The sequence below is a fragment of the Oncorhynchus gorbuscha genome, linkage group LG06 (genome assembly GCF_021184085.1).
Source record: "Oncorhynchus gorbuscha isolate QuinsamMale2020 ecotype Even-year linkage group LG06, OgorEven_v1.0, whole genome shotgun sequence".
Classification (NCBI taxonomy): Eukaryota; Metazoa; Chordata; class Actinopteri; order Salmoniformes; family Salmonidae; genus Oncorhynchus; species Oncorhynchus gorbuscha.
Window position 1 is genome coordinate 55,490,217 of NC_060178.1, and position 21,366 is coordinate 55,511,582.

Here is a 21,366-nt window from a genome sequence, read left to right on the forward strand (position 1 = left end):
ACTATGAAATAACACATAGGCTAATTGAGGTTGACCTTTACCTTCACACAACAGCAGGAGGACCAGAACGATGTTTCCCAGAGAGAAACCACACGTTGGCCCCATAATCGCCAATCATAAGTGAAAGTTTCAGGATGAATAAGCAAAGATCACAGTAGAGCCCCTCATATAGTAACCAAAAAAGTATTAAACATTATATTTTAGATTCTTCAAATTAGCCACCCTTTGCTTTGATGACAGCTTTGCACACAGTTGGCATTCTTTCAACCAGCTTCATGAGGTAGTCACCTGGAATGCATTTCAATTAACAAGTGTGCCTTGTTAAAAGTTAATTTGTGGGATTTCTTTCCTGCTTAATCCGTTTGAGCCAATCAGATGTGTTGTGACAAGGTAGAGGTGGTATACAGAAGATAGCCCTATTTGGGTAAGACCAAGTCCATATTATGGCAAGAACAGCTCAAATAAGCAAAGAGAAATGACAGTCCATCATTACTTTAAGACATGAAGGTCAGTCAATCTGGAACATTTCAAGAACTTTGAAAGTTTCTTCAAGTGCAGTTGCAAAAACCATCAAGCGCTATGATGAAACTGGCTCTCGTGAGGACCGCCACAGAGTTACCTCTGCTGCAGAGGATAAGATCATTAGAGTTACAATCCTCAGAAATTGCAGCTCAAACAAATGCTTCACAGAGTTAAAGTAACAGACCAATTTCAACATCAACTGTTCAGATGAGACTGCGTGAATCAGGCCTCCATGGTCGTATGGCTGCAAATAAACCACCACTAAAGGACACCATTAAGAAGAAGAGTTGCTTGGGCCAAGAAACACTAGCAATGGACATTAGACCAGTGGAAATCTGTCCTTTGGTCTAATGAGTCTAAATTTGAGATATTTGGTTCCAACTGACTTGTCTTTGTGAGACACAGAGTAGGTGAATCTCTGCATGTGTGGTTCCCACTGTGAAGCATGGAGGAGAAGGTGTGATGGTGTGAGGGTGCTTTCCTGGTGACACTGTCAGTGATATTTTTAGAACTCAAGGCACACTTAACCATCATGGCTACCACAGCGATATGCCATCCCATCTGGTTTGCACTTAGTGGGAGTATGGGAGTATCATTTGCTTTTCAACAGGACAACGACTCAACTCACCTCCAGGCTGTGTTAGGGCTATTTGACCAAGAAGGAGAGTGATGGAGTGCTGCATCAGATGACCTGGCTTCCACAATCACCTGACCTCAAACCAAATGAGATGGTTTTGTATCTGGACTGCAGAGTGAAGGAAAAGCAGCCAACAAGTGCTCCTTGAAGACTGTTGGAAAAGTATTCCCCATGAAGCTGGTTGAGAGAATGCCAAGAGTGTGCAAAGGGTGGCTACTTTCAAGAATCTAAAATCTAAAATATATTTGTTTAGCACTTTTTGGTTTCTACATGATTCCATATGTGTTATTTTATAGTTTTGATGTCTTCACTATTATTCTACAATGTAGAAAATAGTCCAAATTAAGAAAAACCCTTGAATGAGTATGTGTGTCCAAACTTTGACTCGTACTGTATATAAAATGTAAAATTCATTCAACATGTAAATAAATAAAATAAATGGTAGGATGGTGCATTGATCGGTTATAAAGTTTAAAGCAATTTTTTTGCGTTTTGCCCAAAGTCGACCTTTGAAGTAACTGTCCAGTGTTTCCAGATTTCTGTGAAATATGTCCTATAATTAGTTACAATATGAGTGAAATAGTTTTCCTTCCAAATGTTTTGAATTAAGTATGTTTAAAAGCATATTTTCTGTGTTGGAATGGTGTGGGCGTTACCCCAACAACAGAATGGTGTGGGTGTATAACGGTCATAAAAAAATATGAATGCGAGTAGAACATTGATTGGCCAGCTCATCCTCCTCAGGAGGATGACATTAAAAACCGCATCTCAAACTTATATCTCAAACAGACCATTTAAACAATGCTTGTTATTTCCTCATAGAGGATGAAGTGTTTTTCTCTCCAATTTATGCTTTGGCCACAAATGCGAGTATTTGTGTATGAGTTACCAAAAGACAAACATTTAAAAGTTAGATTTTCACTGGACAGTTACTTAAAAGCTGCATCGTTTTCTCTCAGTCTCATGGCAAAATGTGCAGAGTAGTTGGAAATAAGTATTAAAACTGCAACCTTTTCCCTCATCCTCATAGGAAAATGTGCAGAATAGCATGAGAGGAGCTATAAAACAGGAACATTTTATGCCTGCCCCATGGCAAAATGTGTAGAATTGTAGGAAATTAGCTTTAAAATGGCAACATTTTCTCTCAGACTTGTCACCTCTGCTCCTCCCCTCCGGCGTTCGATGTCTCTGGTTTACTAACCACTGGTCCTGGCAACCCTTCATTACGCACACCTGTGCCTCGTCATCAGGCACACCTGGACCTTATCACTTCCTTGATTACTCCCCCTATATATAGCACTCAGTTGTTATATCCCATCAGGTGGTATTGTCTCTGTTTCCATGTTCAGATGCATTCCTTGGCTTTGTATCGTTACGTGTTTGTTTATATTAAACTCCTCACCTGCTTCCTGACTCCCTGCATCAACATTTCAAGACTCATGACAAAATGAGTAGAATAACATTATAAAACTGCACTTTGTTCTCTCTGCCCATGGCAGAATTTGTTGAAAAGACAAGTACGACTGTTGAAAATACTGTATTGCCATCATAAAATACCTTGAAACGTATATATCTGAGCATTTCAAACCATCTGTTCACCATAGATTGATAACCAGTCAGCTCTGTGAGTGTGCACACTTACTGAACTTCTGCCAACATGTGGATGGTAGGGTTTAGCTGGATGCTGTGCCAAGGCGCCTAGTCCTCTGTTGATGTATCCATTCCACTGGGGGCACAATAAAAAAAAGACTCCCATTTGTTTCAAGGATATTTTATATGAGGTGTGCAAGGCAGTGATGGTGATGATTACCTTGATTTAATCTATTAGGACATTTCCCCTGGTGGCGTTACAGAACAATTATAATTGTTTTAAACCAACAGGCATTTCTTACACAAAGCATCCAAGCCTGTGAATGGGAGCTGTGCTCTGTTTTAGCTGTTCTCTGTGTATCTCAGGCCCTAACCAAGGGTTATAGTGAGAGCTGGCCCTTGTTACCCTAAGACTGGGGGGTGTTTCTGAATTTAAAAACTTTTTGTCTTAGTCTAGGATACTCTCAGGCTGGCGGATTATCTTGTTTTCGGTTGGTTTCTGTGGAGTGATGCATTACTCTGCCCCAGGGCAGCACACCAGTCAATCACACAACAGTCACTTCAATCAACGTCTGTACAGCCAAACACCAGAGAGAGAGAAGGGCACAGAGACAAATGCACACACAGAGAGAATCACACATGCCCGCATGCCCAACCACACGCACAAAGGCACACACGCACACATGCCCGCACACACTACAAGAAGTGAGAGTCTGCAAGACTTTCAAAAAAGCAACGCAACATGTTCAATATCACAGTCATTTAAATCACATTATTTGTGTATTGTTAATGTAGGCTCTGCATTCATTTATGTGCTCCCTGTCACCTGGAGCTGCATGGCAAATGATCCAGAAACACAAGGAAAGCACAAAGCATAATGCCCCAGGTATAGTCAGCCATTCCTTCTCTGAGGGGACACAATGTATCTGTTAAAGTATCTAGAGGACTGACTATTGACTGTGTGGTAGAATAATACTACAGAATCCATGTCTGGTATCTATCTGAAACCTGTCTCCTAAAGAGGACTCTGAAGCTATATGTCTGTACGTATGAATGTATGTATGATCTCTGTGGTGACTTGTATCTCAGTACAGGGTGTACTCTAAATTACTCTATTCAAAGGGGTTTTATGTTCCTCTCAGAATTCCTGTCTTATTTACATTGGTCTTATCCCCTACTCAAGCCTTTAGATGCTGTAACACCCCGTGGAGATTGGGCCTGGTGGTCAGGTTTCTGTTAACTTGGTATCGTTTGATTGGTCAGTGGTGGGTGGTTTTGGGTTGAAGGAGTTACACCTTCAAATATTCTAAATGGAATTAAATGGTTTTGTTCTCTCTCTTATCCTGTATCCAGTCTATGGCTGTGGGAAGATGTTTGTGGAGGGGGTGCTGTCGAGGCTATGATCCATGCCTAGAATTATGAAATGTTAATGTCAGTATTGCCTCATTACTTAAGCTTTATGCCTTGAATGTGAATTCATTCATTAAATAATACTTGCTTTGATATTCACTCCTCATGACCATTCCTTGAGCTTAGTGAGCTAAACGCATAATACTTAATTGCACATGGTTTACATGGGGTCAGATAAACATTTGAACAGGCTAATTGACCAGTCTTATTACGAGTCACATGTATATAATATGCATATAGATCAAATATTACCCACCACATGAACATAACAAATATACTTTGTGCTGCTCTCCAGTGCATATAATAGTTTGAAGCAAGTGCTTCAAATGGATGGAGACCCTAACGTGGTCCTCTTGACAGTACATGCACCCAATGTTGAAAATACATCTTCTAGAGAGTCAAGTTATACCTTAGAATACAATACAATCTAATACCATCAGACCAGCCTCAATGGCCTGGTGCCGGAGAAGAAAGCAGACGTCCTCAGTGCCCCTTACCGATTGTGTTTTTTTTTTTTGTTTGTTTGCGTAGTTTGTAACTTGCTTTTTTTTAACTCATTTTGTACATAATGTTGCCGCTACCATCTCTTATGACTGAAAATAAGTTCTGGACATCAGAACTGCAATTACTCACCACGGACTAGCAGAATCCTTTTTTCCTTTCACGACTCTGACGAGCCCGATGCGAAGGATATACTGCTTTCTCGGGAACTGGCCCTGATCCTCATGATCTGCTGAAGAGGAGGCGGAGAAAGAGGGACCGAAGGGCGGGCTGCCTTCTGAGAATTCGTAGGTAATCGAATAAACCCTAACTTCCCTCCATTCTGCTAGCAAACGTGCAATCTTTGGAGAATAAAGTCGATGAGCTACATGGAACATTACCAACGGGACATTAAAAACTGTAACATCTTATGCTTCACGGAGTCGTGGCTGAACGACGACACCATCAACATACAGCTGGCTGGTTATACGCAGGATAGAACAGCGGCGTCTGGTAAGACAAGGGGCGGCGGACTATGTATTTTTTGTAAATAACAGCTGGTGCATGATATCTAAAGAGGTCTCGAGCTATTGCTCGACTGAGGTAGAATATCTCATGATAAGCTGTAGACCTCACTACCTACCGAGAGAGTTTTCATCTGTAGTAGCTGTTTACATACCACCACAGTGGAACTAAGACAGCATTGTGGAACTAAGACAGAGCTGTATTCTGCCATAAGCGAACAAGAAAACGCTCACCCAGAGGCTAGTGGCCAGGGACTTTAATGCAGGGAAACTTAAATCTGTTTTTATCAAATTTCTATCAGCACGTTACATGTGCAACCAGAGGAAAAATAACTCTGGACCACCTTTACTCCACACATAGAGACGCATATAAAGCTCTCCCTCGTGCTGCTCCATTTGGCAAATCTGACCATAATTCTATACTCCTGATTCCTGCTTCCAAGTAAAAATTAAAGCATGAAGCACCAGTGACTAGATACATTCTTTTAAATGGTCAGATGAAGCAGATTCTAAGCTACAGGACTGTTTTGCTAGCACAGACTGGAATATGTTCCGGGATTCCTCCGATGGCATTGAGGAATACACCACATTGGTAATTGGCTTCATCAATAAGTGCATCGATGACGTCTTCCCTACAGTGACTATACGTACATACACCAACCAGAAGCCATGGATTACAGGCAGCATCCTCACTAAGCCAAAGGGTTGAGCTGGCAAACCAGGCAAGGCAAACCATTACAAACTACAAAGGGATGCACAGCCAAGAGCTGCAAAGTGACACGAGCTTACCAGACAAGATAAACTACTTCTATGCACACTTCGAGGCAAATAACACTGAAACATGCATGAGAGCACCAGCTGTTCCGGAAAACTGTGTGATCACGCTCTCCGCAGCCAATGTGAGTAAGACCTTTAAACAGGTCAACATTCACAAGGCTGCAGGGCCAAGGACGTGTACTGCGAGCATGCCCTAACAAACTGGCAAGTGTCTTCACTGACATTTTCAACCTTTTCCTGTCCGAGACTGTAATTACCAACCTGTTTAAGCAGACCACCATAGCGCCTATGCCCATGAACACTAAGGTAACCTACATAAATGACTACCGACCCGTAGCACTCACGTCAGTATCAAATCAAATCAAATGTATTTATATAGCCCTTCGTACATCAGCTGATATCTCAAAGTGCTGTACAGAAACCCAGCCTAAAACCCCAAACAGCAAGCAATGCATGTGTAGAAGCACGGCGGCTAGGAAAAACTCCCTAGAAAGACCAAAACCTAGGAAGAAACCTTGAGAGGAACCAGGCTATGTGGGGTGGCCAGTCCTCTTCTGGCTGTGCTGGGTGGAGATTATAACCGAACATGGCCAAGATGTTAAAATGTTCATAAATGACCAGCATGGTCGAATAATAAAAAGGCAGAAGAGTTGAAACTGGAGCAGCAGCACGGCCAGGTGGACTGGGGACAGCAAGGAGTCATCATGTCAGGTAGTCCTGGGGCATGGTCCTAGGGCTCAGGTCCTCCGAGAGAGAGAAAGAAAGAGAGAATTAGAGAGAGCATATGTGGGGTGGCCAGTCCTCTTCTGGCTGTGCCGGGTGGAGATTATAACAGAGCATGGCCAAGATGTTCAAATGTTCATAAATGACCAGCATGGTCGAATAATAATAAGGCAGAACAGTTGAAACTGGAGCAGCAGCACGGCCAGGTGGACTGGGGACAGCAAGGAGTCATCATGTCAGGTAGTCCTGGGGCATGGTCCTAGGGCTCAGGTCCTCCGAGAGAGAGAAAGAAAGAGAGAAGGAGAGAATTAGAGAACGCACACTTAGATTCACACAGGACACCGAATAGGACAGGAGAAGTACTCCAGATATAACAAACTGGCCCTAGCCCCCCGACACATAAACTACTGCAGCATAAATACTGGAGGCTGAGACAGGAGGGGTCAGGAGACACTGTGGCCCCATCCGAGGACACCCCCGGACAAGGCCAAACAGGAAGGATATAACCCCACCCACTTTGCCAAAGCACAGCCCCCACACCACTAGAGGGATATCTTCAACCACCAACTTACCATCCTGAGACAAGGCTGAGTATAGCCCACAAAGATCTCCGCCATGGCACAACCCAAGGGGGGGGGCGCCAACCCAGACAGGATGACCACATCAGTGAATCTACCCACTCAGGTGACGCACCCCTTCCAGGGACGGCATGAGAGGGCCCCAGTAAGCCAGTGACTCAGTCAGTAGCCATGAAGTGCTTTGAAAGGCTGGTCGTGGCTCACATCAACACCATTATCCCAGAAACCCTAGACCCACTCCAATTTGCATACCACCCCAAAAGATCCACAGATGATGCAATCTCTATTGCACTCCACACTGCCCTTTCCCACCTGGACAAAAGGAACACCTATGTGAGAATGTTATTCCTTGACTACAGCTCAGCGTTCAACACCATAGTGCCCTCAAAGCTTATCAATAAGCTAAGTACCCTGGGACTAAACACCTCCCTCTGCAACTATATCCTGGACTTCCTGACGGGTGCCCCCAGGTGATAAGGTAACAACACATCCGCCACGCTGATCCTCAACACATGGGCCCCTTAGGGGTGCGTCCTCAGTCCCCTCCTGTACTCCCTGTTCACTCATGACTGCACGGCCAGGCACGACTCCAACACCATCATTACATTTGCTGATGACACAAAAGTGGTTGGCCTGATCACCGACAACGACGAGACAGCCTATAGGGAGGAGGTCAGAGACCTCTTGCAAGGACAACAACCTCTCCCTCAACGTGATCAAGACAAAGGAGATGATTGTGGACTACAGGAAAAAGAGGACCGAGCATGCCCCCATTCTCATCAACGGGGCTGCAGTGGAGCAGGTTGACAGCTTCAAGAAACCAACAAACTAACATGGTCCAAGCACACCAAGACAGTCGTGAAGAGGGCCTAAACCCTATTCCCCCTCAGGAGACTGAAAAGATTTGGCATGGGTCCTCAGATCCTCAAAAGGTTCTACAGCTACACCATTGAGAGCATTCCAACTGGTTGCATCACTGCCTGGTACGGCAATTGCTCAGGCTTCTGACCGCAAGGCACCACAGAGGGTAGTGCGAACGGCCCAGTACATCACTGGGGATAAGCTTCCTGCCATCCAGGACCTCTATACCAGGCGGTGTCAGAGGAAGGCCCTAGAAATTGTCAAAGACTCCAGCCACCTTAGTCATAGACTGTTCTTTCTGCTACCGCATGGCATGCTGTACTGTAGCGCCAAGACTAGGTCCAAGAGTCTTCTAAACAGCTTCTACCCCCAAGCCATAAGACTCCTGAACATTTAATCAAATGGCTACCAGACTATTTGCATTGCCCCCACCCCCCAAGCTGTTATCATCTATGCATAGTCACTTTAATAACTCTTCAAATATGCACATACTACCTCACTAACCGGTGCCCCCGCACATTGACTCTGTACTGGAACCCCCCTGTATATAGTCTCACTATTGTTATGTTACTGCTGCTCTTTAACTACTTGTTATTTTTATCTCTTAATCTTATCCGTTTTTTTTTAAACGGCATTGTTGGTTAGGGGCTCATAAGTAAGCATTTCACTGTAAGGTATTGTGTTGTATTTGGCGCATCTGCCTAATAAGATTTGATTTGATTTGACAACCTAATTGGCTATAGGCTACACATTACAGTAAATGAATGGCTAGTAACTCATGCATGAAACATTAACCTGGCCTTAGTAATACACTATATATACAATGGTATGTGGATACCCCTTCAAATTAGTAGATTCGGCTATTTCAGCCTCAACTGTTGCTGACAGGTGTATAAAATTGAGGACACAAGCCATGGAATCTACATAGACAAACATTGGCAATAGAATGGCCTTACTGAAGAGCTCAGTGCCTTTCAACGTGGCAACGTCATACAATGATTCCAACAAGTCAGTTTGTCAAATTTCTGCCCTGCTAGAGCTGCCCCGGTTAACTGTAAGTGCTGTTATTGTGAAGTGGCAACGTCTAGGATCAACAATGGCTCATCCGCAAAGTGGTAGGCCACGCAAACTCACAGAATGGGACTGCTGAGTGCTGCAGTGCCAAGATCCAACATTGCCTCTAGAAGCAACATCAGCAAAATGACTGTTAGTTGGGAGCTTCATGAAATGGGTTTTCCCAGCAGCCGCACACAAGCCTAAGATCACCATATGCAATGCCAAACAGCTGGAGAGGTGTAAAATTGATCTCTGGAGCAGTGGAAATGTGTTCTCCGGAGTGATGAATCACGCTTCACTATCTGGTAGTCCGATGGACTAATCTGGGTTTGGCGGATCTCAGGAGAACGCTACCTGCCTGAATGTATAGTGCCAACTGTACATTTTGGTGGAGTAGGAAAAATGGTCTGGGGCTGCTTTTCATGGTTCGGGATAGAACCCTTAGTTCCAGTGAAGGGAAATCTTAATGCTACAGCATACAATGGAAATCTAGATGATTCTGTGCTTCCAACTTTGCTGACAATGCCCCTGTGCATAAAGAGAGGTCCATACGGAAATGGTTTGTTGAGATTGGTGTGGAAGAACTTGACTTGCCTGCACAGAGCACTGACCTCAACCCCAGCGAACACCTTTTGGATGAATTGGAACGTCGACTACGATCCAGGCCTAATTGCCCAACGTCAGTGCTCGACCTCACTAATGCTCTTGTGGCTGAATGGAAGCAAGTCCCCGCAACAAATTAGTGGAAAGCCTTCCCAGACGAGTGGAGGCTGTTATAGCAGCAAAGGGGGGTCCAACTCCATATTAATGCCCATGATTTTGCAATGAGATGTTGAGCAGGTGTCCACTTACTTTTGGTCATGTAGTGTATCATTAATAGAAATGTAATATTGCCTTGGCATACACCTGCATAATTGATTTTGACCCACTGGAATAACCCAAACCTGCCATCTTACAGTCAGTAGAATAATAGTGAAGACATCAAAACTATGAAATAACACATGTCGTAAACAAAATACAAATATATTTTATATTTAAGATTCTTCAAAGTAGCCACCCTTTGCCTTGATGACAGCTTTGCACACTCTTGTCATTCTCTCAACTATCTTCATGAGGTAGTCACCTGGAATGCATTTCAATTAACATGTGTGCCTTGTTAAAAGTTCATTTGTGGAATTTGCTTCCTTCTTATTAATGCGTTTGAGCCAATCAGTTGTGTTGTGACAAGGTAAGGGCGGTATACAGAAGATAGTCCTATTTGGTAAGAACAGGACAGAGAAGAGCTTGGACTGTGCTTAGTGGGAGCTGCTATCCTGTTGGGGTGGGAGGGCCAAGAGACCAGAGGTGGCAGAACAGAGTGCTTGGGTTGGGGTGTAGGGTTTGATTATAGCTGGAAAGTAGGGAGGGACAGTTCCTCTTACTGCTCTGTAGACAAGCACCATGGTCTTGAAAGCTTCAACTGGATGAAAGCTTCAACTGGAAGCCAATGGAGTGTGCGGAGGAGAGAGGTGACATGTGAAAACATGGGAAGGTTGAAAATCATGCGGGCTGCAGCATTCTGGATAAATTGCAGGGGTTGTTGCAGTAGTCCAGACGGGAGATAACAAGTGCCTTATATATATATATATATATACAAAAAATATGATTTTATGCAACAAGCTTTTTAGCTGCAGGCCTATGTGTTTTTTAATGAACTGACTAGCTCACTCAGTTCAGGGAATAAAGTCCACGTCTTATGTTTCATGTCGGTTGGTTCAGAGCCTGTTTGTCGAACCAGAGATGTGTCGGATGTGTTTTGGGATTTCTCTGACAGTGTATTTCTGTTAACTTTCCCATGCAATGTGTCACCCACCTTAACATTGCAGTAACCTCTGGTTTTCAGCCAGACAACAGTTCACCATCCCTGTCCATATTGCCTGTACTGCAAATACTACTCTAAACAATGATCTGTAAAACATTTTTTTTTTAATTCAAAGAAAGAAAGGGTAATATTACTATATCAGGGGACAATTATATAGAAGTGAATGTGGCTCATTGCCATTAGAACGTATTAACAAAGCTAAAGTTACCATATGTCAGACTATAGGTATCCAGAGACATATGGTCGATGTGAATCAATATGGAAACAAGGAACTGCGGCATCGATCTCATGACATGAGGAACCACAACGTTATCCGAGGTTTTACTTTCTGGAGAGTTAGTATAGCATCAGATCAGTTTCATAGAAAGGCATGTGCCTTAGGAGATGTTGGCATTTGTACAATACTGTATAAGTACACTACCGTTCAAAAGTTTGGGTTCACTTAGGAATGTCCTTGTTTGTAAAGAAAAACACATTTTGTCCATTAAAATAACATAAAATTGATCAGAAATACAGTGTAGACATTGTTAATGTTGTAAATGACGGTGGTAGTTGGAAACAGCAGATTTTATATGGAATATCTACATAGGCGTACAGATGCCCATTATAAGCAACCATCACTCCTGTGTTCCAATGGAACGTTGTGTTAGCTAATCCAAGTTTATCATTAAAAAAGGCTAATTGATCATTAGAAAACCCTTCTGCAATTATGTTAGCACAGCTGAAAACTGTTGTACTGATTAAAGAAGCAATAACACTGGCCTTCTTAAGACTGGTTGAGTATCTGGAGCATCATAATTTGTGGGTTCGATTACAGGCTCAAAATGGTCAGAAACAAAGACCTTTCTTCTGAAACTCGTCACTATATTCTTGTCATGAGAAATTAAGGCTATTCCATGTGAGAAATTGCCAAGAAATTGATAATCTTGTACAACGCTGTGTACTACTCCCTTCAAGGAACAGCGCAAACTGGCTCTAACCAGAATAGAAAGAGTAGTGGGAGGCCCCGGTGCACAACTGAGCAAGATGACAAGTACATTAGAGTGTCTAGTTTGACAAACAGATGCCTCACAAGTCCTCAATTGGCAGCTTCATTAAATAGTACCCGCAAAACACCAGTCTCAATGTCAACAGAGAAGAGGTGACTCTGGGATGCTGGCCTTCTAGGCAGAGTTGCAAAGAAAAAGACATATCTCAGACTGGCCAATAAAAATAAAAGATTAAAATGGGCAAAAGAATACAGACACTGGACAGAGGAACTCTGCCTAGAAGGCCACTATCCCGGAGTCGCCTTTTCACTGTTGACGTTGAGACTGGTGTTTTGCGAGTACTACATTTCTACAGCTAGGCACCCCCCACTGGGCAAAAACTGGTTGAATCAACATTGTTTTCATGTCATTTCAACAAATTAATTTAATGTGATGGCGTTGAATCAGTGTGGAAAACTGATTGGATTTGGAAAAAGTCATAATTAAAAAAAAAATATATATATATATTTTGTTTTACCCAACTTTCAGCCTAAATCAAATGATATGTGAAATATTTTGTCTATTTCACATTGAATTCACGTTAGATGTCAACTCAACAAAATGTAAATCAAAACTAGACGTTGAACTGACTTCTGTGCCCAGTGGGTAGGTAGTGTACTTTACACGGAAATTACAGTGTTGTCCTTCATTCAAGAAGGCAGGATGCTTCTCCTGGGATTTGAACCAACCACAAATGACCAAAACCACTACACCATGTTACACCATATCGCTACTGCTATTTAAGAACTTAGAGATGGAAAATATTGCATTATTTCATTACAAGAAGATAATATGCTTTAAACACTGAAATATGAAAATTACAGAATGAAAATTAACAGCTATTCAAGATGCAAATGATTAAATTACGTATATTAAATAATTGTAGTACTTTTTCATGTTAATTTACAGAAACTTACATCGTGAAATAATTGTGTTAGTGAGCAATTACCCAGAGATGATTGAGAATGGTCCTCCCAGGAAGGGAGATTACATCTTATCATGACAGATTCCCTTTAGTATCTCGGTAATACAGAGATGGAACATAGGAATTCCACAAGACAACATCAATCAATCATTCAAATTCTATTTAGCTAACCGACCCTTACAATACAGTTATTGCTGAGTGCTTGGAACAATGTAGGCCTAGTTCTAAAAGCTTAATTCTGGCTTGTGCTGGGCCAACTGATATAACTCCATAAACAACTTTGCAGAAATGTATTGAAATACAAATTGAAATTAGTTTTATTTCTGGGACATTTTAAGCAGCTTTGATATCAGTGGGAAAATTGAGTGGATGTGTTATTGCCCAGATTTTGCATTAATATGAGTGGCAAGAGGTGTTGGTCATAATGACACTCCTTAGTGAGCTGTCAATCCTGACCCCCATTAAAGTGTTGTCACTTGGAGAGCAGATGGTACACACACTCCACCTAAGAGAGGTGGAGTGGCCATGGCAACAGACTCATAATAGCTACCCTGGTGTTGGGGAATCGCTGGCTCTAATTTGTTAAGTACCACCTCAGTATATTTGATTTAATCACTATATTCAGTGCCTACCACAAGTGACACCAAATAAAACATCCCGGGGTGTCCATACAAGACAGTAAATCAAACATCTGCTTTCAATACAACTCCCATTTTTGAGTAATTGAGCTGTAGCATAAGGCCAGATTTCATACCATTATCAAGAAGAGACTATTGTGTGGTTATACACATAGGTATACTACATACAATATACCATTGAACACAATGTAATTCATTACACATATAAAATAACAATCCACATATACTGTCAAATCAAACTTTAATGTTAATTTAAAATCACAACGTACTTTCCAGTAAAACAATAAATCGAGCATTTGCAATAATTCCCACAACAATGGCTCAGAATGAAGAGAGAGGTGGCCCACAGGCTCTGGAAAAGCCTCACACAGTGGCTGTCCGTAAAGCGCATCTCCCAGCCGAAGAGGATGTAGTACCACAGGAGAGAGTGGCCAAAGGGGTATGATATTTATTCCTTTGTAACTTTCTCAGTCATCATTATTCACGATTCATTCAGGATTATCCGTAGTGTTGGTAGCATCCACATTTTAATGTTGAAGTGTCTAGAAACATTCTATTCTTATTTACAATAAAAGTGACTCCATAATGACAAAATACATTATCATTAATTTCTATTGGGCACAAAATAATCCAAAACACAACTAAAACAAGCAGCAAATGCATCCAACAAAAAAAGCTTGATGTAGTCATTGAGTGCTGTGAATATGGGTCAACATAACTTTTTACTACTTTAATACGCTTGGCGTTCAGGCCAGAGAGTTCAATCTTGGTTTCATCAGATCAGAGAATTTTGTTTCTCATGGTCTGAGTCCTTTAGGTGGCTTCTGGCAAACTCCAAGCGAGCTGTCGTGTGCCTTTTACTGAGGCGTGGCATCCATCTGGAAACTCTAACATAAAGGGCTGATTGGTTGTCTTCCTAGAAGTTTCTCCCATCTCCACAGAGGAATTATGGAGCTCTGTCAAAGTGACTGTTGGGATGTTGGTCACCTCCCTGGCCAAGGCCCTTCTCCCCCGATTGCTCAGTTTGGCCAGACGGCCAGCTCCAGGAAGAGTCTTGGTGGTTCCTAACTTCTTCCATTTAAGAATGATGGAGGCTGTGTTCACTGTGTTCTTGGGGGATCTTCAATGCTGTAGACATTTTTTGGTACCTTTCCCCAGATCTCTGCCTCGACACACTGCTGTCTTGGACATCTACGGACAATTCCTTCAACCTCATGGCTTGGGTTTTGCTCTGACATGCACTGTCAACTGTGGGACCTTATATAGACAGGTGTGTGCGTTTCCAAATCATGTCCAATGAATTGAATTTACCCCAGGTGTACTCCTGTCAAGTTGTAGAAACATCTCAAGGATGATCAAGGGAAACAAGGTGCACCTGAGCTCAATTTCGAGTATCATAGCAAAGGGTTTGAATACAGTGCCTTGTAAAAGTATCCATCCCCCTCAGCGTTTTTCCTATTTTGTGGCATTGCAACCTGCAATTTAAATGGATTTTTATTTGGGTTTCATGTAATGGACATACACAAAATAGTCCAATTTGGTAAGTGAAATGAAAAAAATAAATAATATATATATATATATATATTTTTTAAATAAATCTAAAAAATAAAAAACGGAAAAGTGGTGAATGCATGTATTCACCCTCTTTGTTATGAAGCCCCTAAATAAGATATGGTGCAACCAATTAACTTCAGAAGTCAAATAGTTAGTTAAATAAAGTCCAACTGTGTGCAATCTAAGTGTCACATGATCTGTCACATGATCTCAGTATATATACACCTGTTCTGAAAGGCCCAAGAGTCTGCAACACCACTAAGCAAGGGGCACCACCAAGCAAGCGGCATCATGAAGACCAATGAGCTCTCCAAACAGGCCAGGGACAAAGTTGTGGAGAAGTAAAGATCATGGTTGGGTTATAAAAAATATATATATATCAGAAACTTTAAACATCTTACGGAGCACCATTAAATGCATTATTAAAACATGGGAAGAATATGGCAACACAAACAACCTGCCAAGAGATGGCCGTCCACCACAACTCCCAGACCAGGCAAGGAGGGCATTAATCAGAGGCAACAAAGAGACCAAAGATCATGTTTTAATGTTGTCATTAGGGGTTATTGTGTGTAGATTGACGAGGAATGTTTTTTGATTTAATCCATTTTAGAATGAGGCCGTGACGTAACAAAATGTGGAAAAAGTGAATGGGTCGGGAATACTTTCACTGAATGTATGAGGAGTGCACTATGTGTACACTTTTCCATGGGGAAGCTCGGCACTTGTGATTAACAGTTTGGATGACCAGTACAAAGTGCGAACAACAAAGCGTAAACAACACTGAGCAGCCATATAAATAAATAATAGATTTTGCTGCTGATGCCGAGCTACAGTATGGTAGGCTACTATGATGCATTAGTGTTAGTAGTGGATCCTTGGCACGTGCCCCATGGAGCCATGCCAGCGAGTCATGTCCCTGTCTGTTCCTAAGTGCAAGAATGTTTGATGTAATATCATCTAATGTAAAATGGCCACATCCCAGATCCTTGCAGCAGCAGTAGGCATCTTTTATCTCATCTGAAGGAGGGCCAAAAAAATACACTAAGGCTGGGAGTTAATTACTTTGAGATATTCCGGCAGGGACTCATACTCAAGAGCTCAATAACCTGCGCATGATGAACTGTCTATAAAACCAGGGTAGGTATAATGGCTAAGCATGAACATGGCTATAGAGAAGAAGATCCTGTGGGAGAATCATGGGAGATTCTGCTTACATATCAGAGGTTAATTTATACTCTGTCTGACATGACATAAAAATGACTTATATTCATATTACATGTATTGTAAGTGTGGAAGAAATACAACGACTATAACATACTTTTGGTCATGTTTTGTATGTGGACACCTGCTCGTCAAACATCTCGTTCCAAAATCATGGGCATTAATATTTAATTGGTCCCTCCTTTGCTGCTATAACAGCCTCCATCCACTATTTTGGGAAGGCTTTCCACTAGATGTTGGAACATTGCTGCAGGGACTTGCTTCCATTCAGCCACAAGAGCATTAATAAGATCGGGCACTCCTGTTGGGCGATTAGGCTTGCGTCGTAGTCGGCGTTCCAATTCATCCAAAAGGTGTGTGATTGGTTTGAGGTCAGGGCTCTGTGTAGGCCAGTCAAGTTCTTCCACACTGATCTCGACAAACAATTTCTGTATGGATCTTGCTTTGTGCATGGGGACATTGTTATACTGAAACAGGAAAGGGCCTTCCCCAAACTGTTGCCACAAAGTTGGAAGCACAGAATCGTCTAGAATGTCATTGTATGCTGTAGCACTAAGATGTTCCTTCAATGGAACTAAGGGTCCTAGACCGAACAATGAAAAAGCTCCCAGACCATTATGTCTCCTCCACCAAACTTTACAGTTGGCACTATGCATTCAGGCCGGTAGCGTTCTCCTGGCATCCTCTAAACCCAGATTTGTTCGTCAGATTGCCAGATGGTGAAATGTGATTCACTGCACCAGAGTCCAATGGAAGTGAGCTTTACACCACTCCAGCCGCCTCTTGGCATAGCACATGGTGGTTTTAGGCTTGTTTGTGGCTGATCAGTCATGGAAATCCATTTCATGAAGCTCCTGAGGAACAGTTATTGTGCTGATGTTGCTTCCAGAGGCCGTTTGGAACTCGTTAGTGAGTGTTGCAACTGATGAAAGATAATTTTTAGGCGCTTCAGCACTCGGTGGTCCCGTTCTGTGAGCTTGTGTGGCCTACTACTTTGCGGCTGAGTCGCTGTTGCTCCTAGACGTTTCCACTTCACAATAGCAGCACTTACTGTACAGTTGACCGGGGCAGCTCTTGCAGGGCATAAATTTGACGATCTGACTTGTTGGAAAGGTGGCATCCTATGAGGGAGCCAAGTTGAAAGTCATTGAGCTCTTCAGTACAGGCCATTCTACTGGCAATGTTTGTCTGCAGAGATTGCATTTTATTCACCTGTCAGCAACGGGTGTGCCTGAAATGGCTGAATCCACTAATTTGAAGGGGTGTCCACATAGTGTATATACTGTAGCTGTTATTGTACTTTCATGCGAAGTCATTACAGTGATGGAAATGTTCATTAAATAGCATTTGATGGGATATACTCTGTGGGAATACAGTGAGCTCTGTGTGAGTTGTGTGTGACTTTCCCATAGTGACATTGTCCCCTGAACCCCATATTGTCCCTCTACACTCTTAGAAAAGGGAGGGCTACCTAGAACCATAAAGGGTTCTTCAGCTGTCCTTGTAGGAGAACTCTTTTTTGATTCCAGGTAAAACCTTTTACAGTGTGCCAGTGAAGAAACAGTTTTCCTGCCACGATGGTGGGTGGGTAGGGAGGGAGTGTAAAAAAGCCTGTTTCTCTTGGCTGTAAAGAAGAGTGATCTTGACGGAGGATGTATCGCCCGGCTTGCCTCACACTCCCTGACAGCCGAGGTGATTATTTACAGTCGTATCTGTCGTTAAAGGTAAGTAAAACGCATGTTTTAGCAGGCCTTGATTTGTGCCTGCTGGAAACTCATCCTTTCTTTTGTGAGGAAAATTGGCTGGATTTAGAGGGTCAGGAAGCACTTACCAAAGGTTTTTATTGACAAGTATAAATCCTTTGTCTCGCGTGCACTTAGAAAGGATGGCTGCGGAGATTCCCTGAGGGTGGAAATGAAACAGATTTCAAATCGATGCAGGCGATAAAGCAAGGAGTATTGGGCCTTCTAAAACGTGGGCCAACAGAATCAAGCGAGTCAGGCAGATTAACCGATTATCAAAGCCTCCGATCAACAAGGTCCCCCAGGTCTCGCCCAGATGCCCACATGAAATACAGAACTGTAAACCCACTGGAAGAAAGAGCCATATTTGGATCTCTCCCAGCTCATGGTGAATCCACTGTTAGCCTAGAAGAAGAATGCTTCGGTCCTAGCAATTCTTATACACTATATATGCATATTTGTTTATGTCAAATATCAATACACACTTTTATAGCGTTATCTATTTATTTACCTACAGTATATAAGTAGCTTTATTTCATTTGATTTTGTTGGGCTTTTGCATTCCTGTAAGAAACCCTGTAGATTCGAACCCACACATGCTTGTTAGGTGGATATCCATCATTTGTATAGATGACAGAATCGATGGTGTGGAAATAGCCTGGCTGTGGCTAGATTGAGTCTCCAGGCTATGCACGCAGGCAGGATGTGTGACGGGCTGGTATGTGGGGCAATCGCTCAATTTCAATCTCTCAGTCCCCAGCCTTTATCATTGAGCTTTAATTAACTCTGGCTGCTGTTTATTGGGATGAGGATGCATGGTCGCCCCAGAATATCAAGGCACCGTCAGTCAGCCAGAAAACACACCACAACATTACTGAAACATCCTGTCTGTCCCTCCTAGTGGTCAACTGTCTGTCTGGAGTTGAGTATGTGAATCAGAAAGAATAGGCACAGTTCTCATTTGCAATTTAGAAGAGGACATTATTATATTTTAAGTTTTTCAAAAACATGAGGTTTCGGACACCAACTGTGTTACTGTTCTGCCTGAAGCTGAGTCTGTACGTTATATAACACTGTCTCTGGTCCATGGGTATTATAGGTTTGTATGAAACACTCTGTGGTTGTCTGGCTGCATCAATTAGCTCCTTACTCTGCCAGGCAGAGCTATCCACTAATGTCAAGAGCACATTTCTGATACAAGAGGCTGCTCAAGGACAGCTTCAAACCTCTCCTAGAAGGTCACGTCTTATTAGACGAGTCAACAATAACAGCTGGTCAATCAGTCTGACTCATTTCACTAGCCATATGGGAAAAGACACTTAACACTGTTCCATGTGACTATAGGTAAGACGGGCTAGAATTACAATAAAAGGGTAATCATCGAACAAATGTAGTGACTTTGTTTGTTGCATGTTCGTATCTCAGAAACACTTAAGAGAACATGAAGGCAGAAGGGACACCTCTACAGAACAAGCATTACACCCTCAACTTTTCTGACATGATCTACATGATCTACATGACCAAATGTATGTGGACACCTGCTCGTCCAACCTCTCATTCCAAAATCATGGCCATTAATATGGAGTTGCCCCCCCCCCCCCCCCTTTGCTGCTTTAACAGCCTCCACCCTTCTGGGAAGGCTTTCCACTAAATGTTGGAACTTTGCTGCGGGACATTTACATTTACATTTAAGTCATTTAGCAGATGCTCTTATCCAGAGCGACTTGTTTCCATTCAGCCACAAGAGCATTATCATTCAGCCATAAGCTCATTAGTGAGGTAGCGCACTGATGTTGGGTGATTAGGCATGGCTCGCAGTCTGCATTTCAATTCATCCCAAAAGTGTTCAATGGAGTTGAGGTCAGGGCTCTGTATAAGCCAGTCAAGTTCTTCCACACCGATCTCGACAAACCACTTCTGTATGGATCTCCCTTTGTGCACAGGGACATTGTCATGCTGATACAGGAAAGGGCCTTCCCCAAACTGATTAATCAGTACAGAGAATATGTGTTTATTGCTGCAGAGTCCAATGGCTCCATTTCATGAAGCTCCCAACAAAAAGTTATTGTGCTGACGTTGCTTCCAGAGACAGTTTGGAACTCAGTAGTAAGTGTTGCAACCGAGGACAGATGATGTTTACATGCTACATTCTTTAGCACCCGCCGGTCCCGTTCTGTGAGCTTGTGTGGCCTACCACTTTGCGGCTGAGCCGTTGTTGCTCCTAGACGTTTCCAATTCACAATAACAGCACTTACAGTTGACGGGCAGCTCTAGCGGGGCATACATTTGATGAACTGACATCCTATGACAGTGCCACGTTGAAAGTCGCTGAGCTCTTTAGTAAGGCGATTCTACTGCCAATGTTTGTCTATGGCGATTGCATGGCTGTGTGCTCGATTTCATACATCTGTCTGCCACGGGAAAGGGGGATACCTAGTCAGTTGTACAACTGAAATGTGTCTTCCACATTTAACACAACCCCTCTGAGCTGCCTTAATCGGTACCCACATCTTCGGCACCCGGGGAACTGTGGGTTAACTGCTTATTCTATGGGACACCTCAAACATAACAATAGCATACAGTATTGTAGCCTAATATTTTCATGCTGCTATTGCTGACTGGTAAACCGTGTGATAGAAATATCAAAATAGAACAAACAGGCTGATAATGTTTTTACTTGAAGGTTTACTCTATCACCTTGCGCCTCTGGGAAGAGCAACATGAAATCTAATTTATTTTGCTTCCCCCAAGCCACTCTCCCTTACAATAGTAGTTAATAAGATTCAACACAAGAAACATAATGGACAGATTTGTCATAGGTGTTGAGGATAATAACACCATTTAAATTCCCCTGATGGGGCCTCTGATGTTGAACTGGTTCACAGAACACACAAATACATTCCTTTTTTTTATAGGGAGGTGCATTTTAATCCCATTTATACAAGCTGCTTTTAATAAGGTATCATTGTACCAAAATTAGGGTCTGTTTTGTTCTAGATAATTCTCTAAAGAATTGCTACACGTTAACATAATAATTCTATCAAATAGATGGTGGATCTGTCAACATAAAAGGAATTATGATTTAATGGAAAATCGAACTCACGCAAATTTGAATGTTTGGAATAAAACTTAAAGTGTCATGCAGGTGAAAGAGGACCCAAAAGCGACTTGGCGAAAACAGAGTCTTTAATCCAGTAAAGTAAATACAATAAAAAAAAACACAACTTTCACTCGAA